Source organism: Leptinotarsa decemlineata, unplaced genomic scaffold (assembly GCF_025532065.1).
Source record: "Leptinotarsa decemlineata unplaced genomic scaffold, Ldec_3_MD MMD2_tig00000035_RagTag_RagTag, whole genome shotgun sequence".
In the NCBI taxonomy this organism is placed as follows: domain Eukaryota; kingdom Metazoa; phylum Arthropoda; class Insecta; order Coleoptera; family Chrysomelidae; genus Leptinotarsa; species Leptinotarsa decemlineata.
In genome coordinates this window covers 20,992,468-21,016,393 of record NW_027412540.1, presented here as the reverse complement: position 1 = coordinate 21,016,393, position 23,926 = coordinate 20,992,468, and the positions used below count along the sequence as shown (strand labels likewise).

Here is a 23,926-nt window from a genome sequence, read left to right as displayed (position 1 = left end):
AATTTTTAACAACAATTAATTTATTAATACTTCAAACCGAACATGATTTCGATGATGTTGATTCATGTGATGAAGAGGAATTGATGGACTTAGATGAAAATGTGAATAATTTCAAAACTATTTATCATTTTGCTCTAATAAAAGACATGTCGCGGTTGTTGTGTGGACAAAGTGGTGACATAAATCACAAAAAGTTTTATTGTACCAAATGTCTCAACCATTTCTATTCACAGGAAGTATTGAACAACCATATATTTACCTGTAGAAAAATGAATAAAACCAAAATAACTCTACCATCTGAAAAAGAAAAATTTTTATCTTTCACAGACTTCAAAAATAAAGAACCCGTACCGTTTGTGATTTATTCAGACATTGAAAGCATTTTGGAAAAATATGAGGATGTGAAACCTAGTAAGAAAATTCGAAAATTTCAAAAACATATTCCATGTAGTGTAGCATTTTACTTATTGTGTACTTTCGACAATTCAAAATCAAAATTCGAATTATATACTGGTAAAGATTGTATCAGCTGGTTCGTCAAACGTTTACAACAGCTAGCTTTCGAATTAAATTCAGTATTTTCCAATGTGGTTCCAATGATTCCGCTATCACCTCAACAAAAACACGATTTCGATTCAGCCACTAACTGCCATATTTGTCTAAAACCATTCACAGAGGATCAGATCAAGGTTAAGGACCACTGTCATATATCTGGAAAATTTCGGGGTGCAGCCCATTCCACCCCTTGCAACATTAACTATCAGAATGATAATATACCTGTTGTTTTTCATAATTTATCTGGTTACGATAGCCATTTCATTATTAGAGCTTTAGCGAAAGAGATTTCTGGTGCTGTCAGATTGTTACCAGTAAATAAAGAAAAATATATATCATTTAGTAAACAAATTGACAATACAAGTATAACATACCGATTCCTAGACTCTTTTCGTTTCATGGCAAGTAGTCTAGATAAATTGAGTTCATATTTAAATCATTCAGAAAAGTTAATCACAAAAAGTTTCTGTAAAAATCAAGAGGAATTCAAACTTTTATCTAAGAAAGGTATATTTCCATATGATTATTTTGATAGTGGATAAAATGAACATTGACAAATTACCACCGATCGAATGCTTTTTCAATAAATTGAGAAAGTGTGGTGTAACAGAAGATGAGTATTCACACGCTGTTAAAGTATGGGATACTTTTGAAATTCAAAATTTACAACAATATATGGAGTTATATTTGAAAACAGATGTATTACTTTTGGCTGACGTTTTCGAAAACTTTCGAAAAGTATGTATGAAAACATACGATTTGGAATGTTTGAAATATTACACTGCACCAGGTCTAGCTTATGCAAGTTGTTTAAAAATTTCAAAGGTTACTTTGGAATTATTAGATGATGTAGATAAGCTAATGTTTATTGAAAGGGGTATAAGAGGAGGAATATCTCAATGTAGCAATAGATATGGTAAAGCTAATAATATTTACATGAAAAACGAGTATAACCCTGATCAACCCTCATCATATCTCATGTACTACGATGTTAATAACTTGTATGGTACAGCATTATCAGAATATTTACCTGTAGGTGATTTTGAATGGAAAAATAATACTGATTTCTATTCTGAAGATATATTTAATACACCTAATGATTCTGAATATGGTTACATATTAGAAGTTGACTTAGATTATCCTGTAGAACTTCAAAATGTTCATAAAGATCTTCCATTATGTCCTCAAAAAATGATTCCACCCATATCATCATCAAAAAATCCAAAATTGTTAACAACACTTTTCGATAAGAAAAATTATGTTATCCATTATAGAAATTTGAAACAGGCAGTCAGTTTAGGTCTCAAAATCAGCAGAGTTCATAAAATTTTGAAATTTAAACAAATACCATGGTTAAAAACTTATATTGATTTGAATACGATGTTAAGACAAAACAGTAAAAATGAATTTGAGAAAAATTTTTATAAGCTAATGAACAATAGTGTCTTTGGGAAAACAATAGAAAACTGTCGTAAATATAAAGATATTAAATTATGTACTAAGTGGGAGGGTAGATACGGAGCAAAAAGTTACATATCTAAACCGAATTTTCATAGTTTGACCATTTTTGATGATGATATGGTAATCATTGAGATGAAAAGAGTCAATATAAAACTGAATAAACCCATTTATGTGGGTTTCAGTGTTTTGGAAATTTCAAAAACTATTTTATATGACTTTCATTATAATTATATCAAACCTAAATTCAATGAAAATGCGAAATTGTTGTATACAGATACTGATTCATTGATTTACCACTTTTTCACCGATGACATTTATGCACATATCAAAGAGGACATATATAAATTTGATACATCAGACTATGCTGTAGATAACCAATTCGGAATTCCATTGGTAAATAAAAAAGTTTTAAGTTTGATGAAAGACGAAAACAATGGAAAAATTATGAAAGAGTTCATTGGTTTGAAGTCGAAAATGTATGCGATAAAAGTAGAACATGGAGAGAATGACGGGGAAAATTTGATAATTAAAAAAGATAAAGGTGTCACCAGAGCCTCTCTCAAAACAATAAATTTTCAAAATTACTACGATTGTCTATTCGGAAATGAACATTTTGAAGTAACGGAAAATCTGATTCGTAGTAAAAAACATGAGGTATATACAATAAATCAAAGAAAAGTTGCATTAACTCCTTTCGATGACAAACGAATTGTAAATTATTTATCAAGTGATACATTGCCTTGGGGTTTCAAAATTTAATCCACACTTGTAATATTCATTTTTACAATTAATTAACTCACAACTTATATTTTAACACAATGGAAAAAACGTTTCTATCTTGAGTTCTTTTTCCGATTGATTTGTGATTTTACAGAGCAATATGAACAAAGCAATCCAGGAAAATATTATTAGTAGCACTAATGGAAACGAAATCCCTCAAGTCAATGGTCCTTCAAAGTATCGGTGTAATGACAGGAGATGTTTGAGAGTTTATGAAAGTTTTTCATCAGCCTATAACTTTTGTCCACCCTGTCATCAACGTCGGGATTCTGGGTCCTATAGACAAAGAATAAGGAATGAGAGGGATTCAAGAAGTCAGTTGAGGAGACAACAACTGACAGCATAACCATCATAACCGCTTCAACTGTTCATTATTCATTCAACAACCACACATGAGGTGTAACCTTCGTTGTCGTAGATTGAAACGGGTTACTTTGTTACTTAGGAACTAAATTATGGGCTGCCGGAACTCAGCGGAGAGGGATGGTGGGTAAATATAAGTCCACTTGGAGGATAAGTGTATTGTTTCTTCAAACACGCCAAGCTTGTGGTGATTACAGGCTTATGGCCCAGAAGTATACTTTTGGGTTCACAGATATAAAAGTAAGCAACTTATGATTAAACTTAAGGTGTGGTAAATACTTGGTTCCTTCTAGAATTAGCAATTTGTGCCGCAATGTTGATTCGAGGTCGTGCGGGAGGGTGTAATACATAACAGGAAGACCTTACATGCATGGGATATGGGAGAATAGTCTCCAGCAGCACGATCCAACCCCTGTACGCAGTCCACTCAGGCAATGATCTTTTCCATGCAGATAACTTGCTTCTCAGAAGACCGTAATCAGAGATATGAGGGATGTAGTGGTCTAGCCTTGCGAGAGATACACCAGGATATAGTTCACAATATCGACTTGAGGTGGTAATAAGAAGGCCTAAAATGAGATTAATGTTTAGAAGGATATACCCTTTAGGGTATTTTCGGGAAGTGGGTTCTTACCGTAGTTGTTGTGTGGCCTGAAGATTGGAATTTGACAAGAGAACGGGTACTTAATAAAAATCCCCAATACTGTGGGCGAGTTATTCCTTTAGATAACCCAAATATAGTTATTCCCGTATTGAATATTTTGGTTTCTTCAAATCCACAAAGTGATGAGCTCAAAATTCTTGCTCCAGAGAAGATAACCAAACTCAACTCTCCTTACCAGAGAAAAATACCCTTTTCTTTTTCCTTTCCTTTTTTTCCCTATCAACGTTATTCAAGGTCGAATTATTCTGATTGTCTTTAGGCACAAAAAACTGAACTGAATTGTTTTGAATGTTATACAGGGTGGATGCTGTGCATAAATATATGATTTCAATACATTACTTTTCTGTTATCTTATAAATCCGCTCATGCATTTTGGGAACCGTAACAACCCCCCCCTTTCTTCAAAAAAAAAGTCTGGGCCAACCGAACCAATGTTCTACATAACAGGATTACTTTATATCTGAATATACATGCCTCAAACTTCCACCTCATCATCTGAATCGTTTACGTCCTCAGGTGGGTGAGCTTTCAAATCCTTGGCATGCCAAACTCCTCGATTTCTTCCGTCCGAATCTAGTAACTCATAAGACCAGGGTGATAAGATCCTTGAAATGATGAATGGACCTTCAAACCTTGGGGCGAACTTAGAGGTAAACCCCTGTGCCGCCTTAGATAATGCATAACTTCGCTTCCAAACCTTTTGATGCAGTTGAAATCGTTCATCACGACGCCTCAAATTATATCGATGACGACTATTATCATATGCTCGTTTTAGCTTAGCTGATATGTCTCTGAATAAATCATCCAAAACCTTGGAACGTATTGACGGATCGAATGCGTTTTGATCGAGGATAGGAGCCAACGGATGGATATTTGTTCCGCTCAGTTGTAGTTCCCTACCAAACATAATAAAATTTGGTGTATGTTGAGTCACCTCATGTCTAGACGTGCGAAGAGCCCAAGCAACCTGCTGAAGATAGCGGTCCCAACATCGATGATTCGAGGAGACGTATGACGTGAGAACGGTCTTGATAACTCTATGGGACCTTTCTACCGGATTGGCTTGAGCATGGTAGTTGGAGATGTGAACTGGCGAAACATCATACTTGTCAAATACCTTGGTCAGTTCCCGACTTCGGAACTGTGCGCCATTATCCATGATGACTCGTTGCGGAGCCCCAAATAAAAGCACTACATTTTCCTCGAATATTGTCGAGATTCGGGAAGTGGTAGCCTTTCGCAGCGGGAACAACAAAATGAATTTGCTAAAGATGTCCAACACAGATAATATATAGCTGTAACCCGAAGCCGATCTGGGCAGAGGGCCTACAAGGTCCATGCTCAAGACTTGCCATGGTCTGCTGGTAGTTGGCGCAGCACTTAGCATCAAACCGTTTGGAGGTTTTTGTTCAGGCTTGGTGCTGAGGCAAGTGACGCAGCGTTTAATATACCGGGCAATATCATGTCGCATTTTTGGCCAATAATATTTGCCTCCTATGCGAGATGTAGTTTTATACACACCGAGGTGACCACAAGTGGGAGGATTATGATGTTCTTGTATGAGTGCCGCTCTGTCTTCCCTTGGGACTACGACGAGCCAGTTATCGGAGTTTTCTCGTAATTCTGGGTAGACTCGATTCACGTGTTTGAAAAGGATGTTGTTCTCAAAACGCCACTGAGGAAATTTTTCTGGGTTGTTTGTCACCTGAGTACACATATTCTTGTACCAAGTGTCTTTTGAATTCTTAAGTATTCCATCAGACTCCATTGCGTCCACACAAGGTACCGACCTGGACAGAGCATCCGGAACTACGTGCTCCTTTCCCTTCCGGTGAATTATTTCGAAATCGTATTGTTGGAGTCTGACCGCCCACCTAGCGATTCTGCCGACGGGATCTTTGATCTGGTTCAGCCACTTAAGGCTGTAGTGATCGGTAACTACTGCAAATTTTGTACCTTCAATATATGGTCTGAATTTTTCGATGGCAAACAACACAGCTAAGCATTCCTTTTCTGTGGTGCTATACTTTCTTTCAGCCTTCGACAGTGAACGGCTAAGGTAACTGATCACCTTCTCGCCATCATCATCCTGCTGGGTGAGAACAGCTCCGAGTCCAAAATCTGAAGCGTCTGTCTGCACCGTGAAAGGTTTTGCGAAATCCGGGCAGGTTAAGATAGGTGCAGAAATCAGATGGTTCTTGAGAGATGCTAGGGCTTCCTCACAACTTAAGTCCCACACAAATTTCTGGCCCTTCCTCAATAAATTGCACAAAGGTGCTGTGAGTGACGAGAAATTTGGTACGAATCGTCGGTACCATGATGCAAGACCAATCAGTCTCCTCACGTCGCTCACGGACTTGGGTGCTGTGATTTGTAAAATAGCTTCTACCTTAGACGGATCAACCATGAGTCCCCCTGCTCCAACTACGTAGCCAAGATAACGTAATTCCGACTTGCAAAAGTGGCACTTTTCTCGATTAAGTGTGAGACCGGCCCTCGTGAGCCGGGTTAGTACTTCTCGCAATACCTCGAGGTGTTGCGCAAAAGTAGGGGTACAGATGATAACATCATCCAAATAAACAAAGACATATTGTTCGAGGTCTATCCCTACTACACGGTCTATGAACCGTTGCCACGTGGCTGGGGCATTATGGAGGCCCATTGGCATCCTGCGAAATTGATACAATCCTCGGTTGGGCACCACAAACGCTGTCAGAGGCTTTGACTGCTCAGACAGAGGTATTTGCCAATAAGCCGATTTTATGTCCAGGGTGGTGAGGTAATGAGAATTTCGCAATTTGTCTAATGTAGCACTCACCATTGGGAGTGGGTACGCGTCGCGAATGGTGACCTTATTGAGCTCCCTGAAATCGACTACAAACCTATAGCTCCCATCGTTCTTCTTGATGAGTAATATAGGGGACGACCATGGTGATTGGGAAGGCTCAATTACTCCGTCCCGAAGCATCTTTTCAAGCTCCTGATTAACTTGTTGTTGCAGGGCATGTGAGAGAGGGTAATATCGCTGGCGGATAGGTGGATGATCCGTGCGAATAACATGTTCGACCAGATTCGTGCACCCTAATCTATCCCCCATCTTCTGAAAAGTCTCTTCAATAACTCCATTCAAGGTCTGTAGCTGTTCCATAGTGAGGGAATCGATTGAGGCTAGTGCCATAGTGGAAGGTTGTAGCACATGTTGATCATTCCTGAAACACCATTCACCCGAAAACATATCGGGGACAATCTCCATAGCCCTCCAGAAATCCATCCCTAGTATCAGTGTATGGGGTAACGATGGTACCACAAGTACATCCAGAACCTTGACCCGATCATATAACTTGAACGGAACGGAAACAGTTCCTAATATTGAGCACGACTGTCCATTTGCAACAGTACACGTTGATTGGGTTGATTTCTTCAATGCGCAAATAGACTTCAGGATGTTCCAACCGGGACCCCCTATTATTGTGCCAGTGCAGCCGCTGTCCAATAACCCAAGAAAAGAACCTCCGAAAATTGAAACCTTCAGGTAGGGTCTGGTGTCATCTTTAGCGTGCGCAAGTACGTAGTCCAAGAGTATTTTTGAGTGTTCGGCCTTAGGGGATTTTATCGGCAACAGTCGGCCTACTGTTGACCCCGTCTCCCGTTTTTTATACAATGTGGGCAAGAACTGGCGAAAACATTATCCTTTCCACATCTAAAACAGAATTTTTTTCTTGGCTGTGAACAAGACCTGAATTTATGTTCGGTGCTCCCGCAATTCCAACATATTGCTGAGGAACAGACTTTTGTGCTTGTTGGGGGCGTTTCTGAGGTCTCGTTCCGGTCCTCTCTTCGGATGTTCACTGCAGTTACATTCAATTGGTTCTGGGGTTTTTTATAGGCTAACTCGGGTTCTAGAAGATTCCGGTAACTGGTTGGTGGTGGTACAAATTTTTGTGTTCGCATTTCCGTTTCTTCGATCATACGACAGAGACGAGTCAGGTCAGAGATAGTAGACATCTGTTGAAGGGCAAGCTGGGTTTGCAGGTATGGCAGTAAATTCCTTCTGATGAGACTTACTCTAGCTTGTTCATCGGGTGGGTGGTCTAATTTGCGAAACAAGTTCTCCATCGCTATAATGAAGTTCAGAACCTTTTCCTGGGAACCCTGCGTACGCCGTCTTATCTCATCCCAAAGGCTATATTCATAATCGTAAGGCCTAAATGCTTGTCTAAGCTGTTCCGTCAGGTCATCCCACGATGTAAATATTCCCGTCCGATACCACAGGAGAGCATCTTGTACGAATATCTCCGGTGCAGCTCGTAGAAGTTGCGTCTTCGACACCCCTCGTGACACACGCAGCTCCTCTACCCGTTCGAGAAAGTCGTTCACGCTGGTCCTGCCATTGTATCGTATACTCCATCGTGAAATATCGCGCCATTGGAAGCCGCTTCCTCCTGCTGGATACGAATCCTCCTGGCCTTTCCAATTCCCTAGAGCAGCACTAATATCCTCAATCGATTTCTCTGGGATAGGTTGCTGACTGTATCCACGATGTGCGATTCGAGAGATATTCGACCATGACTGAGTTTGCGGATAAACTGGTTCCAGACGACCTTGGGAGCTAAAACCTGGAAATAGATTGTAATATTCCTCCTGCGAGGCTGGTTGTCTCGTGACAATCGGTTCTTCCGGTAATAATTCTTGTTGACGATGAGCTGGAATATCTTCGAATGATATCAGGTCATTCACTACCGGTGTGTTCTCACGCTGTTCAATGGGAGAATGTACCAAGGTTGGATTAGGAATATCCAGAAGAGATGCCCCCACACTTGCTGACTCTTCATGAACCACTGCTACCTGTCCACTACAATGAGAATGCACAAAAGACCTTTGTCGAGCCAAATTCACCTCTCCAATCAACCGAGAGCATTTGGTCACAAGTCTCAGCCGCGTGATCTCTTCTTCTACTTCCTTTCCCGAGAACCGATCAAGACGAAGTAAGAGGTGTTGTAACCGACTATGAATTCTGTGAAATTCATTTTCTCCATTGGCCTGATCCCATCCCAGAATATCCTGTTCCAAATCGTTGAGTTTTTTTTCACACGTGGATATTTCAACATTAGGGTCCAAAAATACTTTAGGAAAGCTAACCGTCCCACCTTGTTTCTCTCTCTTCAACGCATCACGAAGAATCGACCTTTTCTCAGCAACAGTATTTCCAAAAGGCATACCCCTTACATATAGTTCATAGGCCAATTCATCGCTAAGTAAACGGTTGACTTCCATGGTCATTTATGAATAGTCAAATATTTTTATGTTATGCTATTTCAATAAACTGGAATATAAACCCGACCTTTCCAAAAAACAAAAAAAAAAATAAAGCGGTACACCCTGCACAAACTTACATCCAAACTGATGAATTGAAAAAAATTAAATTAGTCAAGTGTCACCCTGTACAAAATTAACGTTAATAAATAATTAACTAAAAAAATGAGTTTAATTTAGGACCACCCTGTACAAACTTACATCCAAACTGACGAATTGAAAAAAATTAAATTGGTCAAGTGTCACCCTGTACAAAATTTACGTTAATAAATAATTAACTAAAAAATGAGATTAATTTGGGACCACCCTGTACAAAATTCACGTTAATAAACAAGTAACTAAAAAAAATGTAATGAACTTGGGGCCACCCTGTACAAAATTGACCTCTATACCAATCAATCGAGAAAAAAATGAATGGAGAAGCCACTCTGTAATAACAAACCCCAAAATTAAGATTGCGGGTTTAAGTCAATCACTATAATAACTAATACTAACTAAATTAAACTTCAAAAAAATGTTCAGTTACTTAGTTATTAATAATTCAATAATAGGTTTGTTGAAAATAACTGTGCAAAGCCTTTCACTTAAGTTATGTGTGATGCTGAAGTGAATTACACCTTAGAGCAAATAACCTGTGAACCGACCTTAAGATCTTCGCAAAAATTTGCCTCGTTAAATTTTCTACCTTGGATGAAGAAATACAGATTTAAAAGAAGAAGAACAATCTTTGAAAATGACAACAGCGACAGTGACAAATATAACTAACCACAATGTTGAATTTATATATGGGATAAATGTAAACAATCTACATTAGTCAATAGGAACCATTCGCAGAAACAACCTAAACATGAAACCTAGAATAACACACGTTAAGGGCGCCAATTTGTAACCTTCGTTGTCGTAGATTGAAACGGGTTACTTTGTTACTTAGGAACTAAATTATGGGCTGCCGGAACTCAGCGGAGAGGGATGGTGGGTAAATATAAGTCCACTTGGAGGATAAGTGTATTGTTTCTTCAAACACGCCAAGCTTGTGGTGATTACAGGCTTATGGCCCAGAAGTATACTTTTGGGTTCACAGATATAAAAGTAAGCAACTTATGATTAAACTTAAGGTGTGGTAAATACTTGGTTCCTTCTAGAATTAGCAATTTGTGCCGCAATGTTGATTCGAGGTCGTGCGGGAGGGTGTAATACATAACAGGAAGACCTTACATGCATGGGATATGGGAGAATAGTCTCCAGCAGCACGATCCAACCCCTGTACGCAGTCCACTCAGGCAATGATCTTTTCCATGCAGATAACTTGCTTCTCAGAAGACCGTAATCAGAGATATGAGGGATGTAGTGGTCTAGCCTTGCGAGAGATACACCAGGATATAGTTCACAATATCGACTTGAGGTGGTAATAAGAAGGCCTAAAATGAGATTAATGTTTAGAAGGATATACCCTTTAGGGTATTTTCGGGAAGTGGGTTCTTACCGTAGTTGTTGTGTGGCCTGAAGATTGGAATTTGACAAGAGAACGGGTACTTAATAAAAATCCCCAATACTGTGGGCGAGTTATTCCTTTAGATAACCCAAATATAGTTATTCCCGTATTGAATATTTTGGTTTCTTCAAATCCACAAAGTGATGAGCTCAAAATTCTTGCTCCAGAGAAGATAACCAAACTCAACTCTCCTTACCAGAGAAAAAAACCCTTTTCTTTTTCCTTTCCTTTTTTTCCCTATCAACGTTATTCAAGGTCGAATTATTCTGATTGTCTTTAGGCACAAAAAACTGAACTGAATTGTTTTGAATGTTATACAGGGTGGATGCTGTGCATAAATATATGATTTCAATACATTACTTTTCTGTTATCTTATAAATCCGCTCATGCATTTTGGGAACCGTAACAGAGGAATTTAATTTTTCGACCTCCAACACACTTTCTGTTTCAGTGAAAATCAAAAGATGGATTTTAGCGATTTATTCGAAGACACTTTATTGAAAGCATGTGAAGATATGGAAAAAACTTTACTACAACTCTGTAAAGAGAAAACAGAAGAAAATATAAACCTTAAAACGAAAGAATCCATAAAAAACGTATTATTTTGCAAACTGTGTAATACTCCAAAAGACAATAAGGAAGCATCAAAAAGAAGTACAAGACAGTATTGTAAAAATTGCAAAAAGAAAACCGTTTTTGAATTATAATCGCCGAAGCATCTGAGAATTGATAAACGTTATGCAGACAATCGTGGAGTCATTCGTAAGTAACCAATAGCATCATTCACATCATTATGCCTGTACCAGTGAAATATAAGTGTACTAAATGTGGAGGAGAAACAAATTATCCGAATATATTATGTTTAGAATGTATAGTTGACCAGATTTCACGTGACGTATATGGTATAAAACATCCCTAATACAACTGTTACGTCTAGTAGTAATCGAGTTGCTTTCAAAGAAACACACACAGCGATAAAAATATGTATTTGTTGTACATTATTCTTCTGCTTTCACAAATTTGCAACATCCTAACTTCAAAAGTTATTTATATCAATACACCATACAAGTTGGAAAATGGTAGCTTTTTATTAATGGAAGTACATCCAGATACGATTATTTTGAATGAATATCCAGCTTTCTACTCTGAAAAATCAATACCGTTATGTAAGATAAACCAACAATATTCCTCAAACATTTTTGTAATTATTCTTTCATTTTTTCAGATTCTACGGTAACATGTAAGGACAAAGGAAAAAAGTATAGGTGCGGATACGTTATTGGATCACACGAAAACTTTCATCCCATTGTTCCATTCAAAAGCCGATTAATGTGCGGACATCATAGCATTGAACAATTCCATAAACCATCCATAACTTACAGAGGTTTCTGGTGGACAACTGTTGAAGATTTTTATGAATATGCAAATATTAATCTCAAAAAATATTTAGCTTTACCAGAAATTTGTTATGTATACTTATTGTCATCTAAAAAAGATGAATTTTTGAAAATAACTCATACATTGTGAATACCTACTAATTAATAAACGTTAATAAATTACGTATTTCCTTTTTCACAATATTCATGTTCTATCATACATATGACCCTTAAGGTCAACTAATCTGGTTTATTATCAGTGAAACACCAAATATTCCAACGAAATGCAGCAAAGTATTCAAGTTTAATTATACATGTGACCTTAATGTCAGTTAATCTGGTTTTCTATCAGTAAAATAACAAATATTTCAACAAAATGCAACGAAAATATCCTAATTAAGTGCAACAAAGTATTCATGTTTACTTATACATATGACCTTAAGGTCAGCTAATCTGGTTTATTATCAGGCAAACAAGTATTCCAATGCAACGATATCCTAATTAACTGCTACAAAGTTGTCTCAAGGTCAACTGCTGCACCGACTCATCGAACACATTGGCGTACGCCTGCTTTTACGAAACGAACACATTGGCGTACGCCTGCTTTTACGAAACGAACACATTGGCGTACGCCTGCTTTTACGAAACGAACACATTGGCGTACGCCTGCTTTTACGAAAAGGGGTCGCCTAATGAGGGTGCCCCGGGGTTGCCCGAAAAGGGTTGCCCGAAGAGGGTTGGCCGAAGAGGGTTGAAGAGGGTTGCCCGAAGACCATCCACTGAGCCAAAACGGCTCTACGACACGGCTAACCTACACCTGTCGAGGCCTCTTCTTACAACACCCTCTGGTCATTGACCATCACAACCCTCTGGTCATTGACGATCTACACAAGGGTTGCTCAAGAACTCTTTGGCACACCATTGTTCTTCGACAACAAGGCCTTTTTGACACGCTTCTTCACCCCACACAACCGCACCCCTTACGCTCTCGATGGACAGCTCGATGGCATGGTTACCATTGTATCTAGAACCACGTTAGCTATACTACTAATAATCTATAAATAGAAAAGTGAAATACACAAAAAAGTACTTTGTTCACTATCTAGTGAAATTTTTTGGTATTCATATTTATTTTTATATTTTATAATTATTTGATATATTTATTTGAGTAATTCAAAATAATTAGTTGGGAAATATGTTTTTTCCTTAAAACTATAATATGCACTTTCTCAATAGAATAGAATAACAGAACATTTTTTTTTAATAATTACTTCATTATTACATGAAAGAGTCCGCTAGAATAGTTGAGAAACAAAGTGATGTGAACTTTTAATTATTACAGATAGTTTCTATAAAATATCAATTCGTCTTTGAAATGGCATAATGACTAAGTTTGTAACTATTGCTGATCAGCCTTTGTAGCAATTTGCTTATGAAATTTAAAGGCTTTTTACACATTTTCATATTTTTATGACATAAATATAACCTGTTAAATAATGCAAATATGGTAATATACCTTCGGAATAACTTTTTTGAGTGATGAATTATCTGCAAAATTATCAGTCATGCCTATATATATATATATATATATATATATATATATATATATATATATATATATATATATATATATCTTATAGAATAAATTTTATGAGTTTCAATCAACATGTATCTGACTCGAATCCCATTTTATAGGAAATTTCACTTTTTCATTGCATCACTCATTTATATTTTGCTCTAATTCTATTATAAAAATAAATAAAAACTACAGGTTTTGACAAAATACGTATTTATATTGAAAAAAAACAACAGCAAAATGCAACTTTATTATTTCATTAAAAATTATAAATAAAACTAAAGCAAAATTTAAAATGTGATGCAGTATAGTCTGAAACCAATAATTTTTTTAGAGATAAAAATGTTTGTGAAAATTTTATAATGAATAGTGTTAATTCATTTTAATCAAATAACGTTTATCTGTTGATTTATAAAGAATAAATGTATATCTAAAATAACAAATAACTGAAACAATTATACAAAGCGTTAATTATTGCCGTCGTTAGTCGCGAAAACGGTAATGATATATATGCGAAAAAAAAATTGGTTCAATATTTTATGAGTACTCAAATAATTTTAAACTTTGAGCCTTTCTTAAGAAGGGCTCCGAGAAGTAAATATTTTATAAGCCTATTATTCAAACTTCATAACAGTTTGTCTTTTATTACACTTCGAAAGATTCTCTATTAATTGAACTTTTTTAATTTTTTAGATTGTATTAAAGAATACTATATTTTGTATTTCATATTCTAACTTCGATATTTGATAATTTGAATATTCGAGGACGTGGAATCAGCTTTGTTAAGAAACTGAGTTTATTTGGTCGAGTGTGAATAGGTGTGAGCCACAATGAACCCTTGCGGGTTGCGGTGACCGATCGAATAGACCCACTCACTTTGGAACTAACCTAACTTAACCTAGTATACGTAGAATGAAACAAACATCATTGAACTGTGAATCTATAGTGGTCTCAAAATCTGAGAAATTTCCGACGACTCACGCGTTTATATATTATTATTTTTGATATTCGAAGGGCACGCTATCATCCAAACAAGATATGTCTCTGATTAAACGAAAACGTTAAATTTTTTGTCTTCTTTTTTCATTTTTAGAAAAGGATGCTATACAAAAGTATGTGTTTCACCGCGTCAGGCATTGATGACGCACGTTTAATAATTCGTTGACCCAAGTGTAGGATGTCGGTAGGTGGTCTTCCACTTCTTAAGCGATAACTCCTTTCTCAGGATACCTTTTACTGAACTTTTGAATTCATTTCGCCGCCTTTATCGCGAACCGCCATGTGTATGGTTTTGTGCCTGGGATCTGTCTCGGTAATGGAGGAAATTGATTCGAGAAAATCGTTCAATAAATAGGTTTACGTAAGAGTGCGCTTCCGCGTCATTTAAATATAGATTATTAGTCATTTGCATATAGCTACAGGGTGTTTGTGGTTAGAGATAGTTTAGATAGCTGTATTCAAAGTGCCTAGGTGGGCATGAATGACTATTATTTGATAAATCTGAAACATTAGAGCATAATTCGATAAGGATACATTCATTTACATAACTGTGAAAGCATTCACGAACTTCACAAACGTACAATGAATAAATATCGCATCCAGATGTATGGCCGAAAGCAGTTCTGGATTTGTTATCGATGTATCGAAAACAATTAAAATATTTTCATTTTATACTATTCCGTAACTCGAAACATATTTCTGATAATTTGTAATGGTCAAGATAAATAGATTAGATATATTTTTATAATCACTGGTTATTTTGTACATCAAAGCTCCTATCAAAGTAGCCTCCGTCGCTTTGAAATGTAATCGATAAATTGATGTTATCTTAAACGGAATCATTTTGCGTTAATAAGCGGAAAACCTGTCATACTAGCGCGATAAATATAGCCAATATTCCTGAGAATGGGGTTCCGGCTAACATTTTTCTCGAGATACATGTCTAAACGAAAAGTCTACTTTTCATTTTGAAAATGGTTGACAACATAATATTAACGTTTCTATAATGCCTTTCTTTTGTCATAAGTGTCAATTTATGGCGTTGTATAGACATAACTTGAATCATATTTCCGTCTCGGAAAACACATATAAAAATTGACGGATATTTTGAGTATGATGAACAACATATTAACGTAATGAAAAATATTAATTTACTTACTGCACTACTCCTTATTGCCTTTTCTAGTGAGACTGGTAGTTATACGTAATTTGAGGGATGAACTTTTATAGACAGAACTAAAATTTGTCAGATGAAACAAATGACGAAAGAATGTGAGGTGATTAGATGATAATATTCGCTTTTTTTGGTTATTTTCCTTGCCTAAATAATAATAATAATAATAATAATAACAGGTCTTTATTCATCGTAATAAAAATAAACAGTAGAAAGATATGATGAAACATAATATGATGAATGGGCGAGGTTCAGTTATTATAGCTGCTTTCAAACCTAACCTTTCAAACTATAAAAGAATGCATGGTATCGTAAATAAATAATAAATTATTATAAAATAAAATAACTATAAAATAACACAAATTGATAAAATCGCGATATGGTAAAACAACATCTGGGAAATCGAAACCTATTTGATAAGCATGAGGACAGTATTGTGGTAACTTATTGACTCGTTGACATTAGAGCTTTGAGTCTTTTTTTAAAGTTCTTGAGAGGTAACTGTTTGAAGTCTACAGGTATGGTGTTATACAATTTAGCTCCCATGTATGAGAAACTACGTGTAAAAATAGCCGAATTATGATTGGATATGAACAAGAGGTGTTGATTGCGACTGTTATTGTTGAAAGATAGTGAAATGAGTTTATCACGCAGATAGGGTGGAGTTCCGGTTTGTAATATTTTATGAGTGAACGTGAGAAGGTGCAGTTCTGTCAGGGCATTATGTTTCAGCCAACCTGAATTCTCAAAGGACGAGCTTATGTGATCGTATTTACGGATTCCATACGAAAATCGAATACAACTATTTTGTATTTTCTGAAGACGCCGATCATCAGTTTGTAGTGAAGCTGGTCCGTAAATGCTATCACAGTAGGCCAGTCTTGAGAGTATCAGAGACTCACAGAGACTGAGTTTCAAGTTTTTAGACATTACAAGTCTGTTAGGATATAACTGCCTCAAAATATTGAAAGAAGACTTGCATACGTAATTAACATGTTTTGTGAATCTAAGTTCGGTGTCAAGCCATAAACCTAAATTTTTACTTGCTTCTACAAAAGGGATAGCGTGATTATCGATGTGAATAGATAGAGATTCACGCACCGCACTTCTTCTATTTTTTGGTCCGAAAAGCATAACTTGCGATTTATTTGGATTGAGTTTTAAATTGTGTGCACAGGATATATCAAATAGCGATTTAAGATTTCTATTGATGAGTTTTTCGACCTCTTTAGTTTCATGAAAACTGAAAGACGTATATAGTTGGGTATCATCGGCGTAGTGGTGAATTTTGCATGTCTGTATGTATTTATGGAAATCACTTATGTAGAGAGCAAAAAGAAGTGGTCCCATCACTGAACCTTGTGGTACTCCATATCTCCTGACCAATGAAGTAGATTGTTCACCATCCAGTATGACATTTTGAGTCCGTTCTGATGAATATGTGTCTAAAAGAGTTACTGCGCTGCGAGAAAAACCAAAAAACTGAAATTTTTTACACAAAATAAAAGAATCTACGGTGTCAAAAGCCTTGCTGTAATCAAGCAAAATGAGACAAGTGAATTTTTTTCCATCGCATGACTTGTAAATATCATCAGTGATAAGGGTCAGTGCTGTTGTTGTACTAAATTGTGGGCGAAACCCCGATTGCACGTCAGAAATGAGATTTTTCTCCACAGAGTAGTTGGAAATTTGATCCTTCATTATCATTTCCAGTGCTTTCGACATAGTAGGAAGTAGGCTGATGGGTCGAAAATCAGACAATTCGGTGGGATTGCTACATTTTGCTAGAGGGGTAACTCTGGCATGTTTCCATATAGATGGAAATCGACTTGTTGTGATAATGGAATTGAAAATAAATGTAATATGCGGCAGTAATCTGTAAATCAGTAAATCTCACTTTGTTGAAGTTCATCGGTAGTTCGAATGAGGAATTATTCAAGAGATTTTATAGCATTTTCAGTGTCTATTCAAGTAACACTTCAATGTGAGATTTTGAGTAAATTGTTTACAAAATCGCAACACGTGTTTCGCTTCATGTAAAAAACGCTTGAGGGAACTATTGTGTATCAAAACACAGAAGCTCAATTTTAATTTAACTATGACTTGTACTTGAGTACAAGTGTTAGTTTCACTACTAGAGCAGTAGATAGTTAACAATTAGTAAAAACAATAATCAATTGGACCAACAAACAATTGAGAATTGATGATGAAATTCATAACATTTATACATTACATCAAATATTGAAAATTGAAATATAAAATATCTCTAAAGAGCGATATCTGGTGAAAGTGATATAAAATTTGCGAATGTGATTTAAAATTATTAGGACTATTATAGTCCTATCAGGAAGGACTATTCCTACATATTTTCTCTATCTTCAGCTTTGATTTCATCACTACCCCCATTTACTTATAACTTATAAATTCTGAATTCATAGTTTCAACACATTGAGGGAAAACATAAATGAGCCAAATGATACAAATGTTTAAAAAAAAGAAATTTTCAAAACGGTTCTATTATAGCATAATCTGGAAATGTTCAGGAGGTAATTATGACGTTTGAATTGAAACTCACGAGTATACAGTACAATCTAAACAAATAAATTTAGACGATTCACGAATTATTCGAAAGGTACAGTTTTAATTGAACTTATATCGTGTCCAAATAAATGAATCCAAACATTTTCTAAATAAATTTCCGCTACAAAGATCTCTGCATCACTTATTTATTCAATAAATGATACTACAGTAACTCGATCAATTATTGAAATGAGTCGATATTCTCCAATCATCATCAACCGCATATTTTCTCCTACTTAAGGTTGAGTAACTGAGCTTGTTAAGGAATCTCGAGTTAAAAATAACCACAATTGTAGTAAAAACACGTCGCCATCAATAGTTTCTCTCAGACGCTTTGAACTAATTTCTTGAGGATATTAAACTCATGTTATACAAGGATCAATCAAATTCTTTGCGACTGCGGAAGATATTGTTAAGTGTTTGAAAATGTACTAGTATACTAGCAATATCACATTATCATGCCATTTGGCCATTATCACTGGGGAAGGAACCCCCAAAAATATTTATCACCTGCTAAAACCTGTATTTAAGTTTTCTATTCGGGAAAGGATCATCAAAAATATTCATCACCTGTAAAAACCTGTATTCGAGTTGTCTATTCAAAAAGGTCTTACTGTGAAGAGAACAGAATTAACTTATAGCTCTCGATCACTATTTACGTTCTGACAAATTTTTGTGATGCGAGACATAAAACTTCTTTGCTTCCTCAATCGTTATTTTGTCATAAAATAGTAAGTTTGTTCATATTTTCGATACGTTATTTTCCTTCAATAAGCTACGCTTTGGGAATGGCCATATGTTCGATAAGGAAAGGTAACTAATGTATTCTTGTCGATTTATGTGAAAAAATGTGATTTTCGCAGATATCAGCTACGTTTCATATTATTATTCAGTTTCGAGAATCAATTCTTAGAGCGTTATTTTACTGCTAACGAAGTAATTAGTGATTTGTTTTATTTGCCGAAATCCTGTGAACATTCAGCTCTGTCTGAATTTTTTGTGTGTATACAGGGCATATTGTTAATCTCTTCTCGCCATGGTGAGGTTTCTTGGTACCTACTTTTCGTTAATAAAGAATAATACAGACAACTCTCCCCAAGCTAGACATAACAATTAGTGTTTTTGTATTTTGAGAAAAAATTGAAGAGGGAAGTTGCTAAAGCACTTTAAATTATTTCTTATTATACGTTTTAGGTATTAACAAACCCCTAATAATTGAGAACTAACCATTATAGACTTTCTTTAATGAACTATTCATTTCTACAATAACAAACCATATGTTGGAGGTTCTGAAATGAAAGTGAATAAACGGTTGAACATTGACAATAGGTGAAATATCAATGACATTCATAAAATAAAAACAATGAAAAAGAATACTGACGAAAGAAAAATATTTAAATCGATCTATAACATGACGTTTCGTTTTGTATTGAAGGCCATATCAAGAAGGCTCTACAAAGAATAGATACTCCAGAAATAAAAGCTTCCATAAGGAATAGAGGTCATTAAGACCATATGTCAAAGAACTGTTGAAGAGGATAAGAATAAGTGGATCACAATCAAACCTATTTCCATTATCAACTTCATTGAAACTGTAATATTATGTAATACATAACATAATAATAGATGAGGGACTAAAATGTGAATGAATGAAATACATGTGAAATATGAAATGTAGGTAATGAAAATTTAAAAAAACTCGAGAAAAATCTGACCCTTTGCGAAAAACAAACCTCAGAAATCGAAAATTTGAGCGATCTAAGGATTAACGAAGTCGTCTTTTTATGGTGTGATTCCTAGCGCAGTTGGGTCGATACCACTTTTTAAGAAAAACTTATTCATCTTGTGAAGGACAGTTTTCAGTGACTACCTAAAGAAGAAGAAAATAATTGGGTCCAATCCAACGAACAGTTTTACATTTTCCAATTTCACAAAATAAACAATTTCCAAAAAAGATGTAGGTATAACCCCAAATTTAATTCACAAATTATCGATTACTAATTATTTCGCATCTTCAAATCCAACGATTGTCTATATTATGTATTAAAATAATAATTCAAGTTCTTTCAGTTTCAATTTCCACACTAACTTTCTTGCACTAAGGTTTTCAGATTAGTATTGAAACTGAGCATTAGAAAGAAAAACAATGCTTCTTCACCAGAAGAACTACAGGACGTTGAGGCACTCAATCAGTACTTTGTTGAATCATGAAAAAACTTTTGCCAGCCAAGCACTAGTTTACTAAATGAATATAGGTACTGCTGAAAAATTTTCACATTTTTTTACATTCGTGGAGGTTAATGAAGAATTTGTATATAATCAACTCTTGCATACAAAACTCCTATTTTTCACAGTTATGGAAGGAAGCTCTCGTTAATCTTCTGCCAAAAATAAGTTCACCTTCAGAGTTTTCACACTTACGTTCAGTTTCGATTCTACCTGTTCTTTCAAAAGTGATCCAAAGAGCCAATGAGTATCAAATAGTACCATTCATCAACTCGATAAATTATCTACCAGCGAAACAATCAGGTTTTCGGCCAGCCTACAGCTGTAGCTCTGCATTGACTGATATGCCACATGATGATGTTCTGAGGGGAATGGACGAAAGTAATGCAACGATCCTGGTACTCCACACAAAAACGTTCGATATGTTGAATCATAGAATTTTATTGGCAATTCTAAATCATATCGACTTTTCTGTGCGAGCTTGCAATTTGATAAAATCATTCCTAACGAACAGATTACAGCGAGTAGTGTACAAATGAGACATCGACGGCGATTACTATCGCCACTGGTGTACCTCAAGGGAGTATTTTGAGTCCATTATTTTATGCGATTTGTACTGAAGAGTTGGTAAAGTCATTAACTTTTTGCAAGTATCATCTATACGCAGACCATCAGATACTGCAGCAGCAGAATATTCCCTGAACTTTGATCTGCAAAAACTTAATGAAATATCAAATGAACATTTATTGAAAATCAATCGAAAAAGCCATGGCTATACTTTTTAGTAATGATAGAATCAGAGAAGAACATCAGTATAGCTAATGAGAAATCTGGGTTTGATAATTGACCATAAATTCAAATTACCGGAGCCACGTCACGTCAAAGTTGAGACTTGACTATGCTAATTTGAAAACTACCCCCAGAGAAAATTTCTAAATCAAAGAACAAAAAAAGAACTATGTGATTCAATTGTTCTCTCATACATGAATAAAAGAGAATCTATTTATTTATTTATTTATTTCATACACTATTCTACAGGATGAACCCAATAACAGAATAGGGACTAACAGAATTAGAGGTATCGCACACTGTATAAATTGGAGATAATATTTGTACGCGGAGTGTTGAGATAAAATGTGACACTATTCCTAGACGACCGTCTAGGATCACAAAAATTCAACATATGTAACAGTTGAGAGCAGGTGATGATATTGTTTATGACCTTGAATAAAAGAAATGAATAATATCTCAACATTAATATATTTAGTAGGTACTCAATTGGCAGTTTTTGTAATATTCGAAATATGATAATCTTAGTCGATTACAATTTATATATGCCTTTTTCCTCTGGGCCTCAACAGCACCTTATCTCGTATCAGAAAGCTGACAATAGGCCAATTAATCTGTATATCATAAAATATATGTATGATACAGTATGATATTTCTGTTTAAAATCTGTTTTTCTGTTATCAGCTGTCGCCCCCATACGAACGACAACTCTCAGAAGTTGAGAAACTTGTGCGAGCTAAGGAATAACGAGGTCTTACCTTTTAACGTGTGATTCCTAATGACATTAACTGTTACACCCAAGATAATTTTTGAAATTATTTGTTTTCATAACTTCATTTTTTTGAATTATGTGTAATTTAATGTTTTGATGTAGTTACTCGTTCACTATGAAGAATTCATTGTATACTGATAAACGTTTTGCATTTTTGTGAACTGTTGAGTGAAAATAACACGCAGTTACTTAAAAACGTTATTTGGAATGAAAATTCATAAAATACCTTTTCATATTTTTTTTTCAATATAGAGATTGAATACGTTTATATCAATCAGCAGGCTGTGCTTCTCAAGGCTTGTGTGATCAAAATTATCGTACACTAGCGACATACCCGGCGCGTACGCCAAATAATTGACTCTCTTAGGAATACAATTCTTAGTTCAAAAGTATTGAAGTTTCAGTAACAATCTATATTTTTTGAAAATAAAATACATCCCACGATGTTCGCCGATAATATACCTTTCTATAGGTTTTTTTAAAATTGTTTAAGTAGTTTTTGAGTTTATCAACTATGAACAAACAAACACAAACTATTCTCTTCATATTAGTTTTGATTGTTTCCATATAAATGATTGATGATAACAATTTCATTTCGACAATCGACCAAATGACGGTTTTGAATTCACCTCTCTTGATACTGAACTACCTTGAACATGGGGTATCATTGGAAGATAAGAATATGTCAAAACTTTCAACGATGAAGCCATTTTCAAAAGTATGTTCGAGAGGCGAATATTGATCCAAGATTATGACCATCAAAAGATTCTGAGAGTGTACTTTCCCTTCTGATGATAAGAATATTCGGTTTCCTCCGGTTGAGAGGATAATGATGGCTCCAACGCAAAATGCAAAGCATACATCGCTTCTGTTTACGATTTTGTGCCAGAGATTAACATACGACTATATACGTTTCTGCTATCGTTGCGACAGTCTAACAAACCCAGGAGAGTAACGCATGTGAAACTTCCTACGAACATGTGGTTCAACAGAGGAAAAGTGAAACCGTCCACAAATTAGTGCAGATAACCATCCCGAACAGAGAGTCGAGCATATACGGTAAAACGTCAAGTCAACTGTCTTCCACGATGCCGAAAGACGATTTTATGGAGAAGAGATGCAGAAAGCCGTTGATGTTTGCAATTATATTTTGATGAAACGAAGCAGAACCGGCCTAGGAAATATTTGCGACCCGAACTATTTGAACTCTACTCTGATCTTAATCTGTTACTGACAATAATTCAACTTTCGGAATCAAAATCGAATAAACTCTTTCAGCCGAAACTACAAGAATTGTACTGTTATACGTTAATTAATGATTGAACGTGTCTAAACGTTGCCTATAAAAAAACTTATTATTACAGTTTATTGTATGATTTTCACTCTAAAAGATTTTACAAAAACCTATGACACGTGTTTCGCTGTACAATAGCTTTCTCAAGCGTTAATAATAAGATACTTCTAAATTACAACTATTTTATACACTAACATATTACCTACTTGTTTGCCAGCTTTCAAATGAAACGGTCAGGTATACATTCATAAACTATATGAATAAATTAAGTTTCCGAAAATACCGTAATTATACTTAACTTTTCTTACCTGGAAATAAACAAATTTATTAAAGGCGAATTGTTCAGTTCAGTTTGATCGTTCATAAGATATTGGGAGTTTTTACATTTGTTTATTTCTTCCAGTTTAACCTATATAAAACATCGGGCATGACCCATAAGATAACACTTCCTAGTACGCTTATAACGGTTTGAAATCGATATATTCGAATATAATGACAAAATGCAAATTATG

General features: G+C 35.5%; 1 protein-coding gene and 1 long non-coding RNA gene across 3 annotated transcripts in view; one reads left to right on the top strand and one right to left on the bottom strand.

The window, feature by feature from the left end:
• The window catches only part of GEFmeso (Guanine nucleotide exchange factor in mesoderm), a 294,400-nt gene that overhangs the window by 147,529 nt on the left and 122,945 nt on the right, over positions 1 to 23,926 (bottom strand). The window lies entirely within an intron of this gene.
• LOC141481047 (uncharacterized) lies at positions 1,099 to 12,191 on the top strand. The gene is made up of 3 exons (XR_012464721.1): positions 1,099 to 3,193; positions 11,040 to 11,390; positions 11,854 to 12,191. It is a non-coding gene; the product is annotated as an uncharacterized lncRNA (long non-coding RNA).